The sequence below is a fragment of the Pieris brassicae genome, chromosome 2, assembly GCF_905147105.1.
Source record: "Pieris brassicae chromosome 2, ilPieBrab1.1, whole genome shotgun sequence".
NCBI classification, from domain to species: Eukaryota; Metazoa; Arthropoda; class Insecta; order Lepidoptera; family Pieridae; genus Pieris; species Pieris brassicae.
Window position 1 is genome coordinate 14,747,782 of NC_059666.1, and position 11,289 is coordinate 14,759,070.

An 11,289-nucleotide genomic window follows, 5' to 3' on the forward strand; every position below is an offset into this window, starting at 1 on the left:
AAAAATGAAGCAGCTGCTATCAAAATTTTACGGAAACATCTATTGGTGTTTACAATAATTAGTTTTAAAAAAATCCCAATGAAATGGGCTGTATGAATCAAAAATATGCATGCATGTTCATGCCCAATTTAACATCGCCTGAAGACATCTTTTTTTTATTTTGATGACGTTATCCTAACTTAATAAATACTGTTATTTTTAAATGGCTTATTATTTTTTATTTATTTAAAGAAACAAAACAGCATCACAATTCATGAACATAATTAGGAATATTAGAATTACAATAAAAACAACTTTAGTTGTTAACTTTAGTGATTTAGCATTCTTTTACTGACACTGATACCAACAAGGTTTAGGTGTGTAATTATGCTTTATTTTAATACAGGGAATAATCGTTGAGGAAGTCGCAAAAGACTTTGGTAAAATACACGGGACATGGACGGAAGCTGGTTTTAAATAATATATTACATTTTAGGGAATAATATTTTACTGTTTGTGTTATCTATATATCTCATTATTTTATTGAATATTTTAAACATAGTGTACAATTGTGTACACTGAAATCTTCATGGAATCTTAGCCGTTAATCTATAGCAAATTATAAGTTCGATAGCTTCGAAGTAGAAGGGGATTGGCCTGTTCCTTATCTCCGTCGATTTTTTAAATAATTTAAAATCATAATTAACCCAAAATAAAACTTTTTAATATCCATATATCATATCATATCATACATCGTATTTTTACATTATGAACTTGTTTTAATTAAAATATTACGGTTTAAGAATAAATTTATTTCTCTTAAGAATTGCGTACATAATACACTTACTGAGAAGCAACATGTAAAACTAAGATTAATAATTAGAGCGCACAGATGCAGGTATATAAAATAACAAAACAAAACAGCAACAAAAATGTGGGTAGAAATTATAAACTCGTTCAGACAACTAAGCAAAATATAGAACATTGTTCGAATTAGAATTTTTACTAGATGTGACATTGATAGCATAGTTTAATAATATCAAGTTTATACTTATTTTATGATTTTTTTATTAGACCATTTACTATATATATATATTTAAAATTCTATATGTTCTAAACTATTATTGGAACACTTCGATCTTTTTTAGAATCCCTTATCCTGTCATACTTTGAAGGCGAAACGGTCAAATTTTAGTTCAGCCGGGAGGTCATGGCTCGAATTGTCAGACATATTGAATGAACTAAATCTGTTTATCGCTAAGGTCACGTGGAAATATAAACGGACAGATTTTTTCTACGTCATATATGAAAGAGGGACACATCTCAGTCGTAGCTTGTCAATAAGCTCGTAATAAGAAATCATGTTAAGCTCTCAGAAGATAAAACAAACGCCTTGACAAAGGGTCCCGATTGCATTGACAAAATTTGAAGATTCTTGTATTTGGTCTTTTTTTAAGAACAGGCGCTGAGCCCCCAATGACACTCTCAATGCCAGAGGGTGCAAGGGTCGCAAGGGCGTTGCCGGCTTTTTAACCTTTTGGTACGACATATCTAATCCAACTCCACTAGTGTTTCAAAGTAGAAGACAAAAGACTTTGAATTTTATTTGACAACTCACACCTACATTTAATCTAATTTGATACAAAGATATATACAAATATGGTGAAACCAATCTAACCGACCGAATAATGATTGTTTCACATCACTCGTCGCCTTCACGTAATAAAAATAACACGCTTCCTCTCGTATTAAACTAGGAAAATCGGTTCGGTTCGGATCCTGCTATAAAATACAGGTAATGATCAATAAAACAAAACAAATGGATTAGGAATGAGTGCTGTGGGATTGTCTAAGTATAAGCGATTACTACAAGAGATAAGCTTACGCCAAAATTGTATCGTTACTGTTTGTATGTAAGTAGGTATTAAATATACAACTACTTTTAATGATCCAGTGAATACGCTATCTCGCTCTTACAACTAAATTACTAACATTAATGAAAATATTCTGTGTATCAAAATCAAATATAGAAACTTAAACATCTTAATGATGTTTATGTTTTTTTTTTTGCTGTTTCTCAGTGTAAAATTATTATGTTGTAATATAATTGATGTACATGTGTGTAAAATTTGTAAAGTCATATTTTCTTGTTTATAAGCATGTTGTTTTAGGACTTATACATAAATAAATAATTATGACATTGTTACATCTGAATACAACATTGGGGATATAGCAATCGTTTTCTCAATGTAATATTCAGTAAGTAAGTATATAAAATGAAAATAATCTTTGCAATCAATTACATTTGCTATGCGATTAAAATTGCTGCTCCCTTCGAAAGAATTGGCTTGTGTTGTTTAATAATAATTCAAATCTTAATCATTTATTGATGTAGCAGATATTCAAATATCTTATAATAAAGCAGATAATAAGTATTAAAATATTAGTGAAATAAAAATCATTAAGGATTTTTGCTTTTTCCTTAAACCGACAAATACAAAGATTTAAAATGATGTGTGTTTAATTTTTAAATCCATTAAAATAGACGTTCATTTTCTTTACGCTAAAACCATAAAAAAGACGTATAAAACATTAAATAAAAACCTCCGCCCTCAGTAGGACCACCGCATGTGTTGGTATTACGAGCGTGTTTACTGTTTGAACATAAAAGTAGGCTGTCGCTATATTTGCCAAGCTTTTGTGCGAAGAGAAATGCTTTTCTGAAGTGATGTGCGCTAAATTGAAAATAACAATTTAGGAAAGCGTTGCGGGTTAAATAGTTATATTAATCGTCAAAGTTTCAATTGGTTTGTGATGTTCTACGTGCAATTTTAATGGTTTAATGGTTATAATGTTATAGTGTATATGTCACTGGGGTTAGTATATAAGTTAATTATTTAAATCTGTTCGACGTCCTGGAGGACAGAAAAGCTTCGCCCGATTTGTGTTTCCACCACACCAACTTTATTGCTATTTCAGACTATTTATACAATAAATGAATAAAAATAAAATAAACTTGTTTTACATTTGCGAAGAACATTTTAAGGTTTTTTTTACAGATAACCGGTTATAACTACAATGAATGTATATATTGGTTTCAAATAATTAAAAACACCACTATTGTATTTATTATTGGAATTAAATCCTGTCATCATCTTTAATTCATGATTTGATATTCATATTAATATATTATCTATTGATAATAGATGACAAGTGTCAAATTTAAAATAATCCCAAAATTAATATACAGCAATAACCCTGTAACATACTAAGACCATTCTTCCAAATATGAGTACAAAATAATTTCTTTCTGGACGCGTCACAATCGGTACTTATTAAGCCAAAACGATACCATAGAAACTCCACGTAATAGAGATCCTGTCTACAATGTTTTACATTGCCGGACAATTCCTGGCAACCTTGATTACTAAGCTGAGAAATGTAATCTATCTATTAATAATGGTTCGAAATTATTTGGTATCGTTTTTCACTAAGTACCCGTTGAGGGCTGTTTATGGTTATTATAAGACGTGACAATGGTTTTCGATTACAGACGCCGAAATTTGATAGTCTCTAAGTTAGAAATATTTCAGAATATTGTCGGAATCGTAGGAAAAACTATAATGGTTGGTTTTAGTACATCTTTATTGTTGATTAGATGACCCGATAAAGTTTGTACCTATATTTGTGTCAAGACTTGATGCAATTTCTTTTAAACAGATTCAATCGATCAGACCTCATACTATGGCTTTGAAGCACAAATTTCTGAAGGCGCCTAATAAATATATTACAAACAAGTTACAATTTTATATTTCATGTGTTAATGTGTGTCGGTCGAAAGAAAATTTATAACAACTAAAAATATGCTTATAAATCAATAAATATATACAAATAAACTTCCAGCAGTGCTACCAAATAGACCTAAATTCGTAATATTTTTATACATCCCAGAAATGTCTTCCCTTGGGATAACCTTTACTATAGAAACTCCAACAAAACTGTATACGCCGCTTGTCACATCGTCTGGATAAATATCCCTAATTTTTCTAACTCTATATTTGTCGAAATGACATATTTTTTCATGAAGAAAAATGTTTTTTTCCCTAAACACATAAATCCATTGGATCGTCACGAAAAAATATTGTTGACCAAATGTTTACGTTGTTATACTACATGGCTTAGTGGCTGCACTTTGCGTATAACCAGAAGGTCCTGTTTCGAATTCCGATATTTTTTTTAAATTGCCTTATTGGTCTACGATAATTTAAATGTACCTGAAGCTTTTTTCTACAGTCTTGTGTTGTTGTGTTTGCTTAGAATGGGTAGTTATTTCAGTCAACACTAACTCATAAACATCATTTACGGCCATGGGTGACACATTTATTCGCCTAATTATTTTTAAATCAGCCATCTGTACTTACCAACCCGAAACAGTTTTTTTTACCGTAAATCAAATCGAGGTTATCTGCCAACGATAATGCGACAACCATAATTAAGCTACAGGGGCACTGACATCAGCGATGTTAATGAATTACATTATAATAACTCGATCTTCCATATTAACAAAATCTAATATTATTTTTTCTATTAAAATTTTATCAATACGAGAAAATTGACGCCTGTATGCTGTCCGTTTTCTGATGCATTTGTTTTATTCCGTTGATTTGGCTCACGAACTTGCATAATAATTGAGCGAGATATTTCATACTAGATCATAATGAAACAAATTAATTTCGCCCGCTATTTATTGCACGGTGTAATCGCATTGCTAGGCATTTTACTGTTAATTGCACGTTTTCCAATGTTCTGTTCGTGGAATTAATAAAAAAAAAACATGATTGGTGACATTATCTATTTAATAATTTCTCATGATAATGCTATGACATGCCGTGACTTTTAACAAAGTAAGTGCGCATTTAGCAAGAAAAACTGTTCTGTGAAAAACGCTTCAGGATTGAGAGACACGCGTCTAGCTACTGTTCAAACAGTGTTCTTACAAAACTAATCATGTATAAATTAATGTATTAGAGAGTTGTTATGTTTCACTGAAAATAATTGTTCTAATGGCGTTTGTGGAAAACTATAAAACACCGATTCATTCATTCTTTGCTAACCAAGCCCTCGACTGGAATTCTCTAGGCAAAAGAAACCTGGCCGCTCAAAGGAGTCGTTTTTCTTCATAAATGCTTCCATCATCACAGTGGTGAGCTGCCTACCACTGATTAGGTTGGTGTTCTACGTCTTAGGGGACGGTGGGGTAAGTTACAGCGAAATTTAGCCACGACTCCAGCCTATATAGACTTTCTTAATTGTTCTAGGACACTTTTGTTGAGGTTCTGAAAATATTCCCCAATGTTATTCCCTGCTTTTACATTTATCTGTCACAGCAAAAATACTTAGCTTTAATTTGCGTAATCTCTTGATCGTATTACGGCCAGTCGTTTACATAAGCAGCCTGATGAAACTGCGTAGATTGTAATCGAGCACGTCTTATCATGATATTCCGAAGCTATTTTACCGACAACGCGGAAAATATATTTTTCGTAATTTCCAAGGATTCTTATAGATTAGAATTACAATGGTTTAGAAAATGGTTCAAGTCAGGTACGATGTCTGGTGCATAAAGTTATAGCTTTACATTCATAAAAGGTGTTTTAAAATTAAGCTTACTCTTAGAGATCTGTCAATATGTAACAATTTACTTTTTTAAAGTTAATAATAAATTATAAATAAACTGTAAAATTATAGTCAAAAATGTCTCGGGTATATATCCCGAGTTATGAATGACATTAGAGTCCCAGTATAATTGAACTACGTTTTATCAATTATCACAATAAATAGCCAATTTGTTATGTACAATATATATAATATTTGATATAGTTTTCTAAATGGCTTGTTTCGCAAACTTCGATTTATAAATTCAATTCAAAGGCTACCTTCGAAATTTAAAATATTCCTAAAATAATGTATTCCAAAAAAACACATGCAGTGTACTCGGATATTTTTCGTTAAAACGAAGGACGCACGCGTGGTTCAAAATAGCTATAAACATATTGGTATTTGAATAAAGAATAAGGCGCCACAGGTAGATTAAGAAAAAAATACACTCATTAAGTTTCTAAGCTAAGAAAATATCATTAATCACAAAATGTTATCTAAAGAGTAAGTAAAAAGTAACGAGTACTTTATTAAAACTAATTTAATAGGTTAACGCTGATTCTCGTATCAGCAATATTGGTCAGTGAGACTTTCTACTCTGGGTATATATGTTACAATCATTTACACATTTACAATAATCAAACTAGGCTTATTAAATAAAACTTTTGTCTTGTAACATACCTCAGATTTAGCGTGTAAATTGTTCCAGTATGTTGGTTATTTTTACGGTAAATGTCTAAAAAGTACAGTACTTTGCTGCATACAAAATACATAAACAAGAATACACAACAATCTGAAAGTGCGACTACTACAATGCAACGGACGGCAATAAAACTCGGTCAGGAACCAGTAAGTTCTAATATATATCTCATTCTTAACAATTTTTGCGTTTTGTTATGTATTATTATTGTAATTTTATATAATTCACCATTGTTTCGGATGTTATCTATCTATGACACCAATTACGAGGATATTGATATTTTCCACCTCGCCAAAGAAGATGTAAGGAACTTTTTGAAGAGGCGGGAAGACTCTGATTTTGCTTAAGCAGTAATTTGAAATATTAAGTATTATTTGTTGTTTTAAATGCTAAATTTCAGATTTCTTTAAATGTATTTTTGTCTATTAATGTACCTACTTGTTTTTTGTTTCATATATATTGTTTATCTATGTAATCTGTTTTGGCTTTGTATATTGTAAGTGTTTTATTTTATAATAGCCATGTTAGCTTTATGATTACTAATAATTAAATAAATAAAATATGTTGCAAGTACCATACGATATTTTCTTAATAACAAAATTTCTGTATTCTTAAAAACCAAATTCAAAACTTTATACATTCACTAAAAATAATCTTAAACAACATCCTCTCTATCTGTCCTATGTAACGGAAATTATTCTTATACAACAGTAGTTTTCTATAAGACGTATTTTTATATTGTAATGTAACAAAGTGTAAATAAATAGTTTAAGTATGAAATTATAAGTTTTTTATAGAAATTAATGTCTAGTTAATATGGAAGATACTAGCGACACAGGGAATCCTAGTGTTTATATTATGTGTATTAAAGTTTTTATGTAGAATCGTTTTTTAATAAATTTGTTGTAAATCCTAGAGATGATGTTTAATTGAATTAAGATTTTTTTTAACAATAAACCTACTTACTTATAAGCTAAATATTTAAATTAAAAAAAATATTGGATCTCAAAATGAAAGTACAGTAGGTAAATAAATTTAGCTGTTTTATTAAAATATTCACGAATTTGAAACAAATTATTAACACAACGAGAAGTGTTCTCATTATTAGCAATAAAATTTGGCAAACAATACCTAAGCATTTGTGGGTTCATTGTTCAAACCTTTTAAAACTTACCAAAACTTTGATTGATAAGTTCTGGTGAAATTAATTAAATTTCGCGACCCATTTGGTTTAGATTGAAAAACTTTTGGGTCCTGGTTTTAAGATGAATTTAATAAGGGACATAATTTTGTCACTTAGGCTTTGGAAATTAAACGAAAATTTAAGTATTTTCCGCATTTCTTGTGCCCATTTTCCGCTATGGGTTTTCGTACTTTACAGTTATAATAGATACGCAAGCTTATATACTAGGTACGATTATAACACGCAAAAATAACTTTTTTTTAAACTGTGGTCAATAAAGTAACAAACGTAGAAAAACGAGGTAACCATATATGGGTGCATAAAGAATAAAGGTTTAGCACCTTTGAACCAATCTATTTCCGCTTTAAAAGACTTTCCATAGAGATTCGATACCTGGATTATAGACAAATTACAGTTTGGCTCAAGCTGGTAGAAGGTACAAACTCGGCGCGGACAAAGCCAGGGCTTCTGTATTCGGGATGTGTTCGTTATTCTCTTTTCCTCGACAATCCTACACATTCTTGAGTAATGCGCCCTAAGTGTTAGGCGATTAGCGAGTATGAAATAGCTGTTCGGCCCTGTGGCTTAAGCGGGCGACTCGCTACCTTGGGAGTCGTGCCTTCATGAAAGATATCTTTCTTGAATGTATAACTTTCTCGTGTGCAAACATCATGAGAAAACTGGCATGTTATCGAACGACATATACACGACACAGAAGCCTTGTCTATTCTAAATACAACGAGTTAAATGAACATACGTAATCTTAGGCTCATATAAGATTTATATTCTTTATAAATATTATTACACTGTACATGTGTATATCACTGAATTCCTCTTAATCAGCTGGACCAATTTGAATTAATTTTTTTGTAAGCGTTTGGGTGGCGCCCTGCATGGTTTTCATTTATAAATCTGCCCAGCAGATAGCACTGCAGTGGACATGTAGTTTATTTATCTATACTGCAACCTAAATAGCTGGCTTTTTAGGTACGAAACTCGGATAGCTTAATTGGAGTGCTCTTGCCGTGTAACAAAAAGATCTAGGTTCGATTCCCAGTCTGATCCGTCAGAATTACTTTTTGTTTCCGAAAAAGATGTCCATGCAGGATTACGTCTGTCGGTCTGCTAGTTATATATATATTTTTCTATTAGAAATTATGTCTAAACTACATTAATTGAGGTAAAATTATAATACATTTATTAACAGTCATATTCAGCCGTTTATTATGCATTAATGGTTAAGAGCATTAAAAAAATAATTAAACCAAATTAAATTGAAGTTATGAAGAATAGTCGTCATTTTAATTGGACATAATTATTTTATCGAGTAGCTCCGTAGTGGCAGTATGACACCAAATTTTCTCGTTTTTGAAATACAGTATACTGAAATAATAATAATCGAATGGTAGATATTATGCTAAAAATTTAGACCAAGTGTGACCTTCACACCATTCACACAAAAATTCACCACTTATTTTATGTTATAAGTAATATTAAATGTGTTTCTTCCTATATATATATCTCCTAGGACATATCCTAAATATGGGTTATCTAAATAAAATACTTTTCACAACTCACTTTTATAGTGGAAATCTACAAGACTACAAGCTGTTACAATAGAAACCACTTTCGTTTGACTTGCATACGAACAATAGCTATTTTGATTCGGTTCCATAAATTCCTTTACAAACACAATTTGCTATCCGCTAATGACTTGAAGTAGAGACAACGAGCACTCATCTCGCTCCACAAATCGCAAATTCTTCGTCGCACGCCTTCTGAATAATTTTGATAAAGTAAGCTCAAATGTGTGGATATAAATGATTTATATACAGCACTTAATACTTGCCTTATATTGTTCGAGTCATTTATGTATTAGTATTTCTTGGCGAAAGAGAAAATTACGTATTTGGCCTTTCAATCGCATATATTTGGAGTTTCAATAAACGTTTAAACGCCTGTTAAATTATTATATGGTGGTATATATCTAAACATGTTCGCCTCAATAACCAATTCAAAAATATATATAAAAAAGTCTTCAATAAATAACTTATATTATTAACAATCATAAAAGATATTAATAAAAGCTTTCTTGACTTTGTACAAACTTTTTATATGATAATTTTAATTGGTTATAACAGCGACTATAAAATTTATGAAGTTTATGATTAGTATATTGAAAATATTTTCTCACAGAGCACTTTGATTTGACCTAATTCCGGCACTACATCTGCTTTAGTGCTCTTGATCAATTTAATTTGTATGAAGATTCAATATTTATCAAGTTCGCCGTTCTCACGGAGTTTTTATATTAAACTGGGACTGTCGTTTAATGTAAAGAAATACCTCTACGTAATTTAACTCCTGATTAACATGGACTTAAAACCCGAAGAAAAACATGAAGTAGTGTCTCTAGAAATAACAACGTTACTTGAAGTTGCAGGTTATTCTGAGGTGATTCTTGAACTTGCGATGTTAGCCTAAGACATACAATACTTCGATTATGTATTTCTGAGTAAATTATGTACAAAATTACACTATTACCATAAATATAATACAACACAATTTTAAACAAAGAAAGTACAGATTGTCGGTGTCTGTAAAAAATATAGCGACTACGATGAGCCAATAAACTCACAATATGAAAGCTTTTACTGCGTGACGGGGTATATTCATATAAGTTCATAAAAGTTAATAAAACGCTAAGCTAACTTGTATTGAAAGCAAAAACCATTATATTGTAAGCAGAATATACAAGGTTGTAAAGTAAAAAGCTTTTTCACGTTGTTTTGCTTAGCAATTCAGAAAGAAATCTTGTATTACCAGTCTTCTTCGTATCTTACGAATATTTTCACTATTAACATTTAAGACAATTTTACACAGATTTAGTTGAACGTATGTCTTAAGCGGTACAAATATATTACAAGTTGAATAACAGAAGCTCTTTCGAAAAAGGTTAAGTGGAATTTTAAGCCATAATGTTTTACGATTTTTTATATACTTAGAAACAATGATTAATTCTAAATATAACTGGGTTAAACTAAATCAATTATACCCAATGACCCTCGTATGAGTGAGAACCAATAATAAGAAAATATTTACACAAATTCAATATAAAATACAAAGTTCAGCGTTTACTGATTCACATAATATACACGATTCAAGATATACATTATTCATGTGCCTACAACTAGGTCGCCGCTTGTTTATTTTAGTTTCATACTGCGACGTCGTCTGTTTGATTATTCAGTACTTCAGGAGCATTATAATTTCAATATTCGTCACAAAATGTCAAGAGTGGCATTTCGCGCATTTGAATACTGATTATGAGTAAAACTTTACTTTCTGCAGCTTTTCTCTTTTCTACTTGCTTTATTTTTAACCGGCTTAAAAATGTTAAATTAATGTTCAAGCAGAGGTCCGCCGTACAAAGACCGATTTGGGTGTTCGAGCGGTCAAAGTATTCGGATTTACAGCGACATTAAATATTGTAATATGTTATAAATTAATGATTATTGTTTAATATACATAATTCTCTTAATACAAGGCCAATCAAAAGAAATGAGAATTATCGTTAACCTTGTATTGAATTTTTGTAAAGGAATTTTTTGGAGTTTGATTCACAACGTCGACGTCGCCGTCGATCTAGTACATCCCAACTTTAAAGTACCATGATGACTAAGCTATTTGATAACAACGATTTTTTAGATTATGTCTTATAAAATGTCGCGTAGATCAGCATTGTTGAAAAAACTATTGAAAAAAATTA